At 42.5% G+C, this 16,887-nt stretch overlaps 1 protein-coding gene across 3 annotated transcripts in view; it reads right to left on the bottom strand.

Moving 5' to 3' along the window:
* LOC308362148 (thyroid hormone receptor alpha) overlaps positions 1-11,489 on the bottom strand; it is a 130,367-nt gene extending 118,878 nt beyond the window's left edge. For all 3 annotated transcript variants that reach the window (XM_080834683.1, XM_080834685.1, XM_080834684.1), the window contains exon 1: positions 11,255-11,489. The gene's annotated coding sequence lies outside the window, so the exon portion shown is untranslated. The remainder of the gene's footprint in view (positions 1-11,254) is intronic.
* Between the last annotated feature and the right edge of the window lie 5,398 nt (positions 11,490-16,887).

The following is a 16,887-nucleotide window of genomic DNA, read 5'->3' as shown; positions in this document are numbered from 1 at the left end:
TATGTGTATATGTATAATCTACACAAATATGTATGTACACACAAATGTGTCTATATGTATATTTAGGTGACATTATTCTTTTCGTTGTATGGGTGTTTGTGCCCCTGAACACATATCCACATGAGTCTGTGAACATGTGTATTGGGGTGGCACCCCATTGGCTGGGATTTATTTTAAACAGCCTAAAAAAAGAAAGAGAGAGCGCCCCTTCTAAGAAAATACATCCGACATGAATGCACGTCAGCACTTACTTCTTTACAACATCCTATGTCACTCACATTCTACCTCTCTCTCTCTCTTTAGGACATTCTGTGCTGAAGACACAGCGGAGGTACTGAATGTTGCTTGTCCAGAGCTCAGCACAACAGAAGTGCCCCCCCCCCCCCCCCCCCGACAGCGACAACGGTACATCGTGTGTGTCTGACGTTTGTCCTTTTTTTTTTTTACGGAGAGTTCCTTCGCATATCTGGGCGGCGATGAGTGAGGGAAGTTTTGCAAACTGGTTTTGTGGCATTAGAAAGCCCTTCATCTTCCCACCGTTGCGCCGGGAGGTAATGTGTGGGACACGAGCCATCAGCGTGGTTGAGCCAGCCAGATGAACGAGCAGAGAGGGTGGAGGTGACATGGATATAGGCAGGGTAATTAGGGGCCTAATTACCGTGGGAGAGATGATCTTGTAAAAATCTAAATAACTCTCAGGCACCCACACCACAGAAGCCTTACAGGCCCATGCCAACCCTGTACTTCTACCAATGCCAGGAAGTCAACTAGACGTAACGCAAAGCGTTACAAAATATGACCGCCGAACTGTTCAGTAGGTTTTGGCACAGAATAGGTCATGGTTGTCAGTGTGTTTGTGTGTTTTTATGGGTTTTGTGTGTGTAAATTGGTTTGTGTTTCATTTTTATGTATTAAAGGAATTATTTGTGATAGATTTTGATGATTTGTGTACTACTTTTTTGTGGATTGTTTTGGTATATTTTTCTTTTGCAATGTAGTTTGTTAAAACAGGTCAAACAAAGAGTTGTGGAAACAAAGTGAAGTTTCCAACCACCAACAGGTGGCGCTATAGGTGATATCAGTCAGGCATATGTACGCGTTTGGGCTGGATCCAGCGTCCACCCTAAGACATTTTCTCTGGATCAAACAATGTACACAAGAGACTTTGTGTTTTGTGGCAAGCACTGGCAAATTGGCAAAGTTTGAGGGTCTGCCACGCCCACACCTTCCGACTAATGAGAAAATCTTATATAACTCTCAGTCGCCCATGGCTGAAGAGTAACCTGACCACATTTCAAGGCATTACCATTTGTCGGAGGAGTTCGATCAGATGCGAGGTGTGCAAACGCCGTAAAAACGCATCTTCCACTCAAAATGGCCGACTTCCTGTGGACCTGCCAACATGGCGTCAAGAGACTTTTTAGTGCGTCCAAGCATGATGAAGACGTCTACCGAATTCCGTCAAGCTATGCCAAAATAACCCAAATGCGCAGGGTTTTTTGCAATGTTTTAGGGGGCGCTACAGAGCCATTTTGCTGCATCCATGGACAAAAACTCTACCCAAGATGGACGGTTACAGGCTTGATGTCCCTGGCAAATTTGGTAATTTTTCGAGCACTTTGACATATATGCGATTGAGTTATAAGACACTTTGTGTTTTGTGGCAAGCACTAACAAGTTGGCAAAGTTTGAGGGTCTGCCACGCCCACACCTTCCGACTAATGAGAAAATCCAATATAACTTTTAGTCGCCCATGGCTGAAGTGTAGCCGGACCACATTTCAAGGCGTTACCATTAAAGCTGTCGGAGGAGTTCGATCAGATGCGAGGTGTGCAAACGCTGTCAAAACGCATCTACCACTCAAAATGGCCGACTTCCTGTGGACCTGCCACCATGGCGTCGAGAGACTTTTTGGTGCGTCCAAGCATGATGAAGACGTGTACCGAATTCCTTCAAGCTACGCCAAAATAACCCCAATGCGCAGGGTTTTTTGCAATGTTCTAGGGGGCGCTACAGAGCCATTTTGCTCCATCCATGGACAAAAACTCTACCGAAGTAGGACGGTTACAGGCTTGCTGTCCCTGGCAAATTTGGTAATTTTTCGAGCACTTTGACATATATTCGATTAAAACACCTAATTTTTGCTTTTTAAATTTTAACTAGGTGGCGCTATACATGTAATGACTGGTTATGGTATGGGTTGACATGGCCCCTTGTCACAAACATACAAGAACAATTTGGCCCTCCAAGGCCCTACGGTTCTCGGGATATTCGAAGAAAACTGCGTCGCGCCAGCTACAGGCCAGTTGGTGTATAATCATATAAATCAATTTATTGCATGCCCCCCCCCCCCGTGAACGGAATTCCACGAAACTTAACGTGCAATCAGAAGGTGTCATAATGATCCCACCTTCTGCAGTTCTGACCTTGTCAACTTACAATTAAAATGTTTTACAACACTCCATTTTTGCTTTTTTATTTGTAACTAGGTGGCGCTATACATGAAATAAGTGGTAGTGGAATGGTTGATGTGGCCTCTTAAGACCAACATACAAAAAAATGGGGTCCTACTAAGCCCTATGGTTTTCGACTTATTCACAGAAAACTGAATCGCCCCACCCTCGTTAAAAGGGGTCCAGTCCGACGGGGGGCAACGGATTAAAACGAAAATCAGTGGTTCCACGGTAATCTAGTAAGGCTACATGCAGACCAAATTTCGTGCACCCCGGTGTTTCAGTGTCCCGGAAATCGTTGACAGAAAATCGGCAAACAGAAAAAAAAAGAAAAAAAAACTCCGACTGTCGAGCGGCGGTCATAATAAGAAAAGAAAAGAAAAACTAAAAAAAACTAAAATGCCACTGGAATCTACAGTACAGGGGTGAAGTACTTGGTTCTGTTTTTTGTGTTACTGTTAAACCATGGTTTGGTTGAATTTCCTATTGTGACACATTCTTGAGAACATCAAATCACTTTTGATATGTGAAGTAATTTTACTGTTTCACACTTGCACATCCGACCGGAAATTTGTTGTAAAGTTTAAATGAACTGCTGCATTATGACACAGTTACAAATGAGTGGACTGGTGGAAGTAAAGAGTAGCTGAAAAAAGCTTTTAGTGTCGTTACACTACATTAAGGCTTAGGACCACAGTGATTTCACAAAGGTTAGGCTCATACAATGTTGGGAAATGCTAGCTTGGCAACAAGAGTTAGTAATGAAAATGTGGAAATTATGTCCACAAATTAACATAACACAACTTGTCTTAATGCAGTAAATCTGCTATTTGAAACAACCATAATTTTAGAAAGTCAGTAGTCATTTTAATTAACTGATTCAAGTGGCTTGTTTTTGATAATTGGACCTCTGTATTACTTGCCATCTTCGCAAAATGAAAAACGGTCCCCATATCAACATTAAAAATGCCCCTGAGGGCAAAATTAAATACAGAGAGACCAAATATGTTAATTCCTGACTCTTCTAACAATGTTGAACAATTTTAATTTCTGACACTGACTTTATACACCCACTCGAATGCACAGGCAACGACTCCAAACTGGAAAATAATTTGACTTCATGACAGGGCCTGACAGATGCTGAAGCAACAGGTGTACCAAGAGGAGAGATACTGATCTGGACAAGTTGATGAATGGAGGCAAATTCACAGAAGCGGCAGTATCAACAAACAACAAGGAAAACGATAGAAGGAGATAGAGAGAGAACGAGGGAGGGAGGGGAGACACCGATTGCTGGGGTTCTTCCTGTTTCCTGCATGCGGGCTTCATCAGAAGCCTCCACCGTGACACGTCTCTCTCTCTGCCTCTCTCTCGTTATCTCTCTCTCGCTATCTTTCTCTATCTCTCTCTCAGTGACGATGAAAAAACAGTCTGGATGCATGAGACAGCAGCAGATGCTCTGAATGTGACATTTTTGTGCCGGTCTTTCCCCTCCCGTGCAAAGGTAAATAAATCACAATTAGCGGGTTTGAGGTTTTGGAGGCCTTTCTCTGGCACACTCAGAGTGACAAAGTGTCGGGTGCAGCCTGAGTAAAGCGTGCCACAGGAGTCTGCCAGAAGGAAATCCCACTGTTGTGCTTCAGGGCTGACAATACAAGCAAACAGAGATCACGTCTGAACATTTAAGCACTGACAGCAGTGATGTACGACAACATTATTTACACTATCAAGGTTTGACACGAGAGAATAAAGCCTCTTCTGCTACAGATGTTTGTTTGACAATTCTGGCAAGAAACCAGAGAAACTCTTAAGTATTTATATAGAGAAACATAAAAAAAAGAGTCTCCAGCTGCAATAACTTGATGGAAATTAGTATGAGAAGCTACACACTGGATGGGCCAGAGCCATCATGGCGAGCTATATGTAGGTTGGAAAGAGCATAAACAGCGCTATTCCCATTTGAGTTACCATTCTCCGTCACTTGACCGAGGACACTGTCTCCTGTGTTTTACACTACTTAATAAACACACACACACAAACACACAGACTCGGACCCCTCAAACTTGGATAAATTACTCTAATGAAATACCTCTGGCAACTATTTTTGGCTTGACGGTAAAATGGTCTCATTCGAACGTGTATATATAAGCGGGTGTTTGGTGAATAAAAATAGGTCTTCGGCATAAGTAGGGTGGCCTAAAAACATTCAAAGAGGCAATAAAAAGAAAAATTATCATAAAGGTGGAGTTGTCTTACTCTCTTGGAGCCGGTCCATCATGAATACCTAAGAACCAAAAGATCATACACATACGAAGACACACAGACACAAACACACACACACACACAGACACAGACACACACAGACACAGACACAGACACAGACACAGACACAGACACAGACACAGACACAGACACAGACACACACACACACACATACACACACACACACGCACACACGCACGCACACACAAACACACATACACATACACATACACACATACAAATAAACAGAGAAATACTGCCTCTTAAAAATGCAGGCTTTGTTAACCAAAGTGACTTGGTGGTTATTCGAAGCTGATCTGAGGCTGTTCAAGTGGTCAAGAATCGTTGCGATCCTATCGCAGCGTTAAAATCTGCTCATTACGTCGACTTCCAGTAAAATCCCCCCGACATGTGGCTGTTTTTGTTATCACAATTTATATCGTTACCAGAGCCGAGGCCGAGCCACAACTCACTGGGTACAGTTGCCGAAACGATCGTCGGGCTTAATTATGTAAGACTGCAGTATTGATAAGCTCTGGCTTTACTGGTTCTGTACTTTTTAATGTTTCGCTGTCCTTTTGATCGCACCGCAGCCTCTCCCCTACTCTCTTGTGTTATGGCTCAGCTCCTCCACACACACACACACACACACACACACGGAGAGCAGTCAGTGGACAGCACAGGGGGGAGGCTGCAGTGGAGACAGCAGAGAGAACCCGGTGAAGTGAAGATAACTCGAAGATTACTCAAGTCCGACGACAGCTACAGTCGTTACTGCAAGCTGAATGTATTATTTTTTTGAAACAATATAATTTTTTATATATTTAGTTATGAAAAAGAGCAGATAAGAGTATTGATAAAGAACCAAACTGATGGGGAGTATCAAAAAGAGTAGTAGTATCAAAACAATCTTAACGATACCCCTCCCTATCGCAGAGACGACAGCCTTGAAGGACTTCTGGAGCCAGTGGAAAATAGGGAGTCAGAACAAATGGAGAGGGGTAAAGACTTGGCTCCAACTCCTAATGGAATTGGGCCATATATCAAGCTAAACAAACAACCTGTAGAGGAGCCAATGATATGATGACCGTGAGCTCTTCGGATTTGACGCCAATGCTTGCATCATCCATTTTCTCATGCACTATCTGAAAAAGTTACACATTACCCCTGAAGATACATGATATTGGAGACAGTGCCAATTCCCCCGGAACGGCCCATCGAGCCTCAATTAAATTATCTCTTATCATGGCTATCTGCATTTGTTAGACTTTATCACTCCGCAGTACATGTTGCATATTCACTGGCCCAAGGAAAATCTATAATCCATCTGATTGAATTAAATAAAACACTGTGCACTTATCTTGGATATTAAAAGCGAATAGGCGGATCGTCCACCAGTGACTCTCCAAACACAGTAAAATGAGACACTTGGACCCATTTAAAGTAAACAGCCTCTCCCATCAAATAATTTTTTTATCATAATATAAGCTATAGATGACCAAAACCTATTTACAGACGGCAAGCAAATAAAGTTGTGACGCACTTTATCGGTTCCTCAGTGAAATAGATTTCTCTGCAGCAGAAAAAAATATATGCCAACTTTCAAAAAACGAAAAATTTCTCTTAAGGCGTCAGCAGCAATGAAAAGGTCACAATATTACTCTAAGGCCCGGCTTATTGATCTGTTTATGAGACGATGGAATAAGGCCTTCGTCATGTCCCTCACTGCAATTGCATGTCTACTGATAGACCACCCTCTTCCTCCTTTTATGCATGACATTCATAACGATAAGTGCACCCTCAGTGACAGACCAGAAAGAGTCTGTCTGGTGAAAGGCCGGGGCTACAGGACAAATTACAGCGGGGGGAGCACAAAGATCTGGTCATCAGGGGGGAATAACCCACATGGCCATTTAGAATGGAGTCAAGGTTACAGAACAAATTACAGTAGGATGCAGACTAGGAAAGCACAAAGATCTAGTCCGAGAAAAAAAAATCACAAGTCATTATGACTCGTGCCTGGTTGTCTATACGAGAGCTACGTTTGCGCGGTATTGGGCGGGCGAGACGCGGGAGCCTTTCCCAGTGCCAGCGTGCCTGTGACAAAGCCAGCGGCTGTCACACGGAGACCCACTTGTTAACCACTTGCACCGGCAAAAATAAAACACTCCCCACCAAGCAAAGAAAGCAACACTCCTCCAGCATCTTCCCTGTTTCTTTCACACTCTTTCTTCCCTCGTTATTTCCTCACACTCTCCGTTTTTCTCTCTCAAACTTCTGAGACGTCTCTGTCTCCTCGCTCTCTCACATACTCACTCCCTCTCTGTCACCCTCTCCTTCTCACTCTCTCTTTCTCCTGACTAAAGCACATAAGCCACCCAGCCTGGATCAGCTACACTGGGTGAAGATTTAGTGGTGTTAATAAGTGTGAAGCGTGGCCACATAAAACAGCCTCTCAGCTCTCAAATCCAATAAAGGCCATTTTATGTGTTATTATTTTCCCATGCCGAGCCCAGCCCGGCTGCTCGGGTTGTAAGAAGAGGAGGGGTGTGTTTTGGGGTGGGGTGGTGGGGGGTGGGATGTTTGGAGAGATCGTGGGGGCGTGCACAGAGAGCGGGGTTGGGGGCGGGGGTGTTGTAGGGTGGGAGGGGATGGACCCATCTCCAAAACCCGACTTAAAGAAGAAGCAACCATGAACATGGAAACCACAGCGCAGCCATGAACATCAGAAGGCGTGCAAATCCAAAAGAAAACACACACTTAAACACACACAACAACAACAACAACAACAAGGACAATGCCATCATGACAATTTCCAGGACTCCTGAGCAAAAAGTAAAAAAGGCGTATAAGGAAAAGGAAACATTACCACAGGGTTGGGAAAGGAGGAACACACATCAGAAAACATGAGCTGTAACTACAGCTGAGGGAGGTAGCCCACAGAGATGAGCTCCCTGTGTCTTAGCTTTCACGTCTGTGTCTCTTCGTGTGTGTGTGTGTGTGTGTGTGTGTGTGTGTGTGTGTGTGTGTGTGTGTGTGTGTGTGTATGTGTCTGTGTGCACACGCAGTTGGTTTATCTCGAAAGCAGCGGCAGTGGCTCACACCTGTGGCGTTCAAACTGCATGCTGATAAATTCAGCCCTGTTCCACAGGACAGTGGTTTTGCGCTTATCAGCCAAGCCGCTATGCTGAATGATAAAAATGCCTATGATGATTTTCAAAACCCAGAACGAAGACAGATTCCTCAGGTCAAGCAATGATAATGAGGAAAGCTGTCATTACCATTACAGACATGGAAGCTAACACACACGCAAACACACACACACACACACTCACACACAAATGCTACAAGCAACAGTTGAGCTTCGAAGGGGGTGAGAGAACACACCAGTTACTGTCTACATTTTCAAAAGGGAGGCGATGCAGTGTTGAACATAATTACATTCAGATGACCGAAAGTGCACATTTCACACAAAGCCATGGGGCAGTAAAAGCTCACACTGAGCTTGACAGTGCCTTTTTTTTTATTGGTGGGGAGCAAGTCACCCTCACACTGCTACTCCCTCTGCATAAACCTGGCCTCTTATCTTCACCGCGTAGGCCTCATCTCGGGTCGGGGCAGCTGCCCCGGCAGTCCGAGTCACTGCATTTGTCAGCGCCTCATTTTTTGCCCGGATACCGGGAGGAAACTTGTAAATTCGAGGGCTAAGGAGAAGAAAAAGTGACCAAGAAATAAAAAAAGAAAAACACTACTGTATTACAACATGGGATTTCCTGTCCTTTCAAGGAATGGTTGTGTGAGTGTGGGTGCATGTGTGTGAGAGCTTGCCTGTGATAATTAGGGTGGTGTTTTGAACACGAAAACAAGGAGCCCAGGAGGACTTAATGTAATACTGCTGGCACACACAGTGTTGTGAGAAACTGCTTTAGCAAGGAATAAATGGTCTGGCCCTTTGGTCAAGTGCTTTCCAATTTGGCACAATGCTGGTGAAATGATGTGCAACCCTCGCACAAGCGTGACATCCAGGCACCCAGTGCACCATCAGCTGTGCACTTGTGCATGCACGTTTGAGCACAATATCGAGCCTTGACAATGAATTGATTAATCCTTATGTCACACACTCAAACAGATTCCAACAACTGACTGAAAAAAACAGCAGGTCTTGGAAAGGTTATATGTATGTCCACTCATGAATTTTCACAAAGTTTAACAAACCATGTCAATGACTTCTTTGAGATCGTGTCAGAGCCATTCCCAAGTCAGTCCTCTGTTATAAACATCAAATTCTACGGTGAGGAGCAGGTAGGCGGAGAGATGACTGACAGGACATCTGCCAAGACCCACCGCATTTAATGCAGAATTCACAGCGCTTAGTGCAGAACAAGACATGTACGCTGTTTCTCTCTCAGATGAATGAAGGATTTTTTTTCCGCTCAGATGGGTTTGTCTCTGCTGGATGGTGGAGGAGGGGAGGGTAGGACAGGAGGGAAAATCACAACAACCTGCACTCGCTCAGCATATGGGGAATATAATCTAATTAACACAGCAGCATGAGCACGAAGACCCCATCTGAAAGATGTCCCAGAGCACCGAACAAGACAGACAACGAGGTCTAAATGCGTTTAGCTTCACCTCAATGCACAGCTGCGGTGCCGATCGAGAGGGGGAGCACTTTCATTAGCCCGCATTGTGCATAATGTTGACTGTTCTGAAAAATAAAATAAACGACTTTGTATGACTATTTCTAGCATGCCACAGACGACCATACAAAAAAATGCCAGATATCCTGAAACAACCCAGAATGCTTTTCCACAGTGGGGTGATATCATAATGTGATGGGCTTCTCTGAGGGCATCAACAGCAGGACCAGTGCCATTGTGCTTACATAACTAAACTTCCTCACTTGTTCCTCCAGGATGGCTCCATTGCCCCATATAGCGAGGGGGAGTGCACTGCAGGCCAAGGGGCCACTGACTGGGGGAAGGTCACGTAAGATCTCCCACAAATACACACACAGAGCCAGGTCAGATGGGGCTAAACCAGAGCCAGCCTTATAGCAGGATAGGCTTACATCTTCTCAAAGCCTTTACAAATATCAGCACCATGAGTGTATTTCGTGTTCGGATTCTGTGCCTTCCATTAAGGATGAGTTTTACGGGGGATTGTGAGACGGCTACAGGTGTTGTAGTAACTGTAACCACCAACTAAAAACTGAGCAGTGAAACGCTATTACTCCTTATTTTTTTTTGTATTGGTAGGTTGGTCCACGTACGAGTTATATGAAACGGTGCAGGTTATTGTGCAAGGAAAAATGTTTATGGTGTCTGAGTAGGCCACGGGTAAACTGTAGCGCATACATTTCCAAACAAACTCGCTAGTGATTAATGTAGCCTTTAGGTGACCTTTTGAGGGGAGAAGAACGTTCACCTCAGGCTGCGCGTTTAAAGTAGGTTTTCTAGGACATGTTGATAAGGCGGCTGGTTTAATAGCAATCGAGGTCAGGAGGACCCGTGGCTGCCACAAATACACACATTGTGTATTATTATCATGTTAGAACATGTTGAAAATTAGCAGTTAACTTTATTGCATCGTAAAATGACAGCCATGTATTCTGCTCGCACATTAAACTGGAGCCTATCAGACTGCGTCGGCGAGCGTTACAAGTTAAATCATTGATAAGAATAAACTTGTCAGAAAATCAATGTGAAGCGCTTTTGAGCGACATAGGGTACAGTTGGTGAGAGCAATGGGTGGGTGAGAAAAATTGTAGACTTTTTGATGGCCCATGGGCAACATTGTTTCAATATTGCATTGTTGCACGCTGTTTCGAAAGATCAACAGTCACTTCTACAATTGATTTGGACCTGATGTGTTGACCCGTGCAGGCTACAGGCATCGTTACCAACTTTACCTTATACACATTTCATATCAAATTCACAGTTTCAAAAAAAAAAAAAATGTACTAACGCTTGTACAACTTACCTGGATATGAGCGTTAATTACTTTTTATTGCAACTCGTCATAAATATTGACAGTTTGATAGGGACCTGTCACCTGTGTACGTATCACCATTGGTGTAGCTGATTGTGGTTCTATAGTGTATGTATATATATATATACACACACACACACACACACACACACACACACACTATATGTATGTGTGTGTGTGTTTGAGAGAGAGAGAGTGAGGGAGAGAGATACTCTCCTAGGCCTTTCATATATTCCAGGACTGCTTGTAGCCTACTGTAACTTTAGACGTAGCGTTTTCAATGTCAGCCAAATCGATTGTAAAAGCTGCAGACAATGTATGCCTACATGCTGAAATTGTTAAAGCGACACGGAAGGCAAGGCCAAACTGAAAATAACGCTATAGCCTATATGTTACTATAGCTAGTTGGCTACTGCTGATCTGTCAAACCCGAGGAGCTAGCTACAGGAGTTGGGTTAGCTTCCCGTGATAAAATAGAAAATTGCTAAATGCATGACCACCACGTACTAGTAGCTTTACCAACAACGTATTGCAACAGTAACACTCACCGCCAGTTTCTTCGGTCGCCAAGACGCGAACTGGAACCTTTCGGGACAGAAAACGGGGCTGGAAATGTCCAGGCTGTCCCTCAATCCGGTGCAAGTGTAGTAGTAGCCTATACACTGCACAGTAAGGGACATTCGAGCTAATTCCTCCGCAGGGTGCAGCGTGCCGTCAAATTAATGTTTCATGCAGTTCCTGTGTTGCTCTTTAGCAAAGTCACTGTGCGCTCGTTATTGTGGATTTTCCTTGGTATGTGGGGGGAAAGTGCTCCGGTTGTGTTCGTTGGCTGCCACGACAGGGGTAGAAAATTCAGAGAAATACTATTGCTCCTCCCTCCCCTCGCTCTTGTACAGTATAGAGCGCGCACAGCTCACGGCCCGTATAAAACAATTCAATAAAACCATCTACTGCTCTCTACAGGACTGACATTGTAAAATACTTGTAGCGGAGACTGTTCAGCTGTAATGGCACAACAAACGCACGATAAAATAGCCTACTGCCATTCACACGGTAAGAAAGACAGCGGTGAGTGAAGTAAGAACGGACGTTCTGTGAGGGTGCTGTAGCCCTGAGGTGTGTCAGTGTAGTAGGCATCTCCTACAGGGCAAGTCATAAAGACATCAGCAGCCCTGTATACCTATGCAACAGCTCCTCCTTATCTCGCAGCTACAGCCCACTTTTGTTTTGCGCTGTAATGCTGTAGATTGCATTTTCCAATAGAAATGCCTGTAAATATTTATCTATGTAAGATAAATAGCAATACAAACAACATTCATAAAAAAAAAATTAAAGAAAAGAATCCTGTTAATCTCTGGCTGCCTGTTCTCAAAATAAGAAATCATTCATGATGTCTAATATTTTATTAATAATTTATTTATAAGTCTATTGATCAGACTAGATATTTCTTTATAGCCGAATAGGCCACTTTTCCCATTCAGTAGTAAAGTTTTTGCTAGATCGCTTTGAATGTCGAAGTTCACTGAAGTGATAAAGTCACGTATCTACAGCTGGCTAAATGCAGAACAAGAAGTTTATCGTTCTACTTTAGGGTATGTGTGCCCGCGCGCTTGCATGCGCTTTTAAGGGGTTCTTGCCACGTATTTTTTTTAAACAAAGCATAGAGCTTAATAATATGAACATAATATAGACTATATTAATGTTGCAATATAATGGCAATCATTACCATGGCGATATGCTACAATGTAATGGGATACCTCTAAAATGGATGCACACTTAACACCTGATTGATTTTTTAGTAAAGGTGAAAATGAATGCGAATTAACTTATTTTAAAAGCTTAATGTTTGTAAATTGTAATTATTCCTGATAATTAGTAATAGAAGTAAGTTAATAGTAAGTACAGTACTAATTGCCAACAATTACCTGTGATAAGTGTTCCTATGTTCAGCACTGGCTCGCCCACACTCCTGCCCACAGAAATCACACTGCAGTGCTTTTACCTACACTCTTAACGCTCTTCATGGAAGGATTTTACATGGTGTATGGAATTAATTTTCATGTCAAGGCCCCTTTTAAACATGTATCTGTCTACAGAACTAGCTGTGTGGTAAAAGTAATGGTTGTGATTGACTGCAATAAGGAAGTGTTCACATTACCATCCACAGCCACAGCCAGCCTACCATCAGTTTTTTTTTTTTATCAGCTTGGCATTAGATATTCTGTATCCTAAATATCCATTCCAAAGCCTATTGCATATTCATATTGTTTGTGTTCATCTTTCACATTACTGCGACAGAAAGAAACAAAGTGCCCTTCTATCAGAGGAGAGCTTAGAGTATAAAGACAGCCTAGTTCAAGCTGACAAAGAGTGACTGAGGCACATAAACAGAAACTAATCTCAAAGACAAACACACCACAAAAAGAAAAGAAAACCCATCCCCGCTGGATGAAGCCCAAGCAAATAACAGATGCCTTCAAAGCCTACAGCCGCATGTTGGGGCCCTGGCCCGGCTCTGGCCCTGATCCCAGCCATCAGCTGCATGTCTGATGACGACTGGCCTGTAGCCTTTACTGTCAGTTAGCCACATCTCACAACCGATTTGCCTTTCTAAGGAACCAAAAGAGTGCCCTGTGTTAAGAACAATAGAATAATTGGAGCTCAGCGCAGGCTGATCCCAAAGCAATAATGGGAATTAACTGACCAGTGCATGGGCACCACACACCTGAAAATGTTAGCATTTGTACTAATATAAGTATTCGGACTTCAAATTCTTGGACAATCAGTTACAACATGAAGAATTTGCTCAGACTTGAGACTGAGTGCTCAACATCATCAGAGGCATTCTGCCTGTATTTCATGTTGCAGTGAGGCTTTGCAGGAGGAGAAAGATTGAGCAATGGACTAAGCTCAAAACGTTGACGTTACTTCTTAACCTGTTATTGCAGCCATTGTCAGATCCAATTGTATGCTCATAACCCATGTCCCAGGGCTGGTTGTTCCATTGTTAATAAGAGAATGTAGATTTGAGCCTCTCAGAAATTGCAAAATGTGTGTTTAATGCCAGATATTAAAAAAAGTCATATGAATCAATCAAACAAAAGTTATTGCAGCTCAAATCAAACCTTATACTCCTAACCCACCTCCTAAGGCTGGTTGTTCTATTGACAAATGGGTCAGGGAAGAATTTAATTTTTTTTTACATTAATTTAGGTGAAAACCAACATATGTTAGAGTAACGTACACATGCATTATTTTGAGTTGCACATCGCCAATGTTGTGAGGTGACAGCCCGTCTTCAACGGTCCAAAACCCTGAACCACAATTTTTGTCATAATGAGCACAACTCAGCAGCACCCCCCAGACCCCCCACCCCCCACTCACTTTAAAAGCCATCTGATCATATGGTGAGATGTCAAAGACCTCAACAAATGAAAGCTCTTTAGATTTTACGCTCAAATATTTTCACTTGGAGCCAAAAAACATAATTATGGTAACGACTGTGCTTTGCTATTGTGGTTAGATGGCACTGTTAAAGGCATCTGTTTGAAAGGAAGTTTTGAACTCAGCCTGAAAACAGAGCAGGATGCACCCTTGGGCAGATTCCCTTTTGAATATGATGCATAAGAATCTTCTTAGTCGCATTTCTTTGTGATCATGAAGTGCTTTCAAACAGGATTAAAAAAGAAGAAGAAAAAAAAAAACATTTCAACCACCACAGTGCAAAAACACCAGAAGTGGCCTGTAGCAAAAGAGTAAGATAACTGTGCTTTTTTCATTTTTGCTCATTTTTTGAACTTACCATGAAATCATCCTTTTTGTTCATGAGCCATAATTAGGCCAAAAAGGACCTTTCATGAGCAGAACTAAAGGGATTGTGAAGTGTCTAGGTGTGCGCACATACACACACACACACATACACACACACGCACACTGAAAGAGAAGGGGTGCATTGTACACTGCAGCTGTTACATTACTGATATAATGTTTGAACATTTGTCTTTACACAGCCACACACCCATACATCAAAAAAATATCTCATGACTAGTTCTGCGTGTATGTCTCCAGTCACGCTTGTTGCTCCTTAATTGTTTGCTATGTGCTCAGCAGTCAACAACTTATCTGTAAATGGAGTTCAAATGAAGGCACTGAGCTCCATTCAAATTGCTCATCATGTACTGATTTAATCCACCAGAACTCATTAGGCAATGAGTCAGTTGTACGGCAGCAGCTCAGCAGGAGCCCTATGAGGATTCCCCAAGGAACCAAGAGATAAATTATTAAGATGTATGCACCCCCTTCCAAATTTCCTCTCACCAGAACGGGCAAACATTTATAGGAGATCCGGTGATGAGTGGGGTTTTAATGCAGCACCCAAATGATGACATCTTGTAAATGTTAATTAAGTTAGTGGTGTAGACGTGGGTAGTTAAAATGCCACTCAATGAAAACAACTTGGGGTTTAAATTAAAACGGCTCCAAGATAACAAATGTGGAAAAATGCTTATTAGAGCCAAGTAGCTGAGTATGTATATTAACTCACTTTTGACGAGACGCTCGCACACACCTTGTCATGTGACTTGTGCTGTTTTGTAGAGATGAACCGCTTTCATCCACTTGTTTTTCAGTGCTTCTTGGAATCAGTTCTTACCACTGAAAGCTTGCTCGATCCTTTGAACTGGTTCCATAAGACACTTGAGGTTTTCGTCTTGATCTGTTAAAACGGTTACAAGTACCATTGGCTTCATAAAGCGTGCTTTCTCTGCATTTCCCACAAATGCTTTTCTGACCTCATTTACCTACAGCGTCCCCCTATACATATTAAATACTGTTGAATTAGTAAGACTCAGTATCCATAAAGCAGTACAAATTTCAAATGTTTATTAAGTATTCAAAATGCGTCATAGCATCTGACATAAGTCAATATGACAATTTATAAATAGACATGAGTGCACTTATAAAGTGTTATGGTGTTGTAGGATAAGCCCTACATAAATATTATTATGAAAACTTGGATGAGGTCGCATATGGCTCCACAAAGAGCATTTGGTGAATAAACAGCATTAACATGAAGAGAGGATGTCATCAGTGCACTTTATCAAGAGATAAAAGAAGATTAATTATGCATTCTGATACTTCAAGCTCTAAGGGCTTATACTATATTATAACAAGTGCAGTCATTGCAATGTATAAGTAGTTATATACTTATGTCAATTAATATGAATACTTTACAATCCTTAATTAATGTGGTTATAATGCTTTATGGATACTGAGTTTAAGTAAAACATTCTTTGCTATAAAAGTAAATACTTCACAAGCATTATTGCTTGAAGCATTTACATACACATGCATACATAATACAAACATTTGTAAATCATTTACATAGAAATATCTGTACTTTCTCTTGGACATTTGTGGCCATTCTGATGCATTTTGTGCATTTGTGCAATCAATCATATTCTGACATATATAATACATGCACAATGCGATTTCAGATTGTTCATCATTTATAAAAACAGATCAAATCTAGACAAATATTCATGTGGATTTGCTGGTTAGATGACCAGGTATGATTTATTATTCACTAAGAATTTATGATCTTTTATTTGATTTGGATGGAATTCTTCCAGTACCTTTGTCCATATATGTGTAATGTCCTTTCTTCTTCTCTCTTGCTCTCCTTTTGCCTTCTGTCTTCATCTCCTTCATTCACCTTTCCCTTTCACACTTCTTCAGGGGCTAATTGCCCTGATCCCAAGGACAGGTCCAGGACCTCAGGAGAAGGGTCATGGCTGCAACCTTCGAGGAGGCTCCCTGCAGAGCGACTGAAAGAGATAAAAAAATGACCCTGATGAACCTCTAAGCTTAAGATCACAAAACAAAACAAAAACAACAACCCTCCTCCCTCATCCAAGCCTAATGCTGACCCTTTCACTGACAGCCTGGCACCCAAAGAGCCAGTAAACGAGCTGCACATCGTCAATGAGGTGTTTTGCCCCAATTAACCTACACCATCCTTCTAATGCCCTCAACCGCTTTAGAGATCCTCTGACAAATGAAAACAAGTGTTCGTCCAGCGATCGGTGGAGCAGGGAAATAAAAGAGGAGAAAAGATTGCTCAGGGACAGACGACAGATAAGAGAAGTTGAATAATTGCGGAATCTGGCGGCAGCTTCCCTCT

The sequence above is a fragment of the Sprattus sprattus genome (assembly GCF_963457725.1).
Source record: "Sprattus sprattus genome assembly, chromosome: 3".
Taxonomy (NCBI): domain Eukaryota; kingdom Metazoa; phylum Chordata; class Actinopteri; order Clupeiformes; family Clupeidae; genus Sprattus; species Sprattus sprattus.
This window is presented reverse-complemented; position numbering and strand designations above follow the sequence as displayed.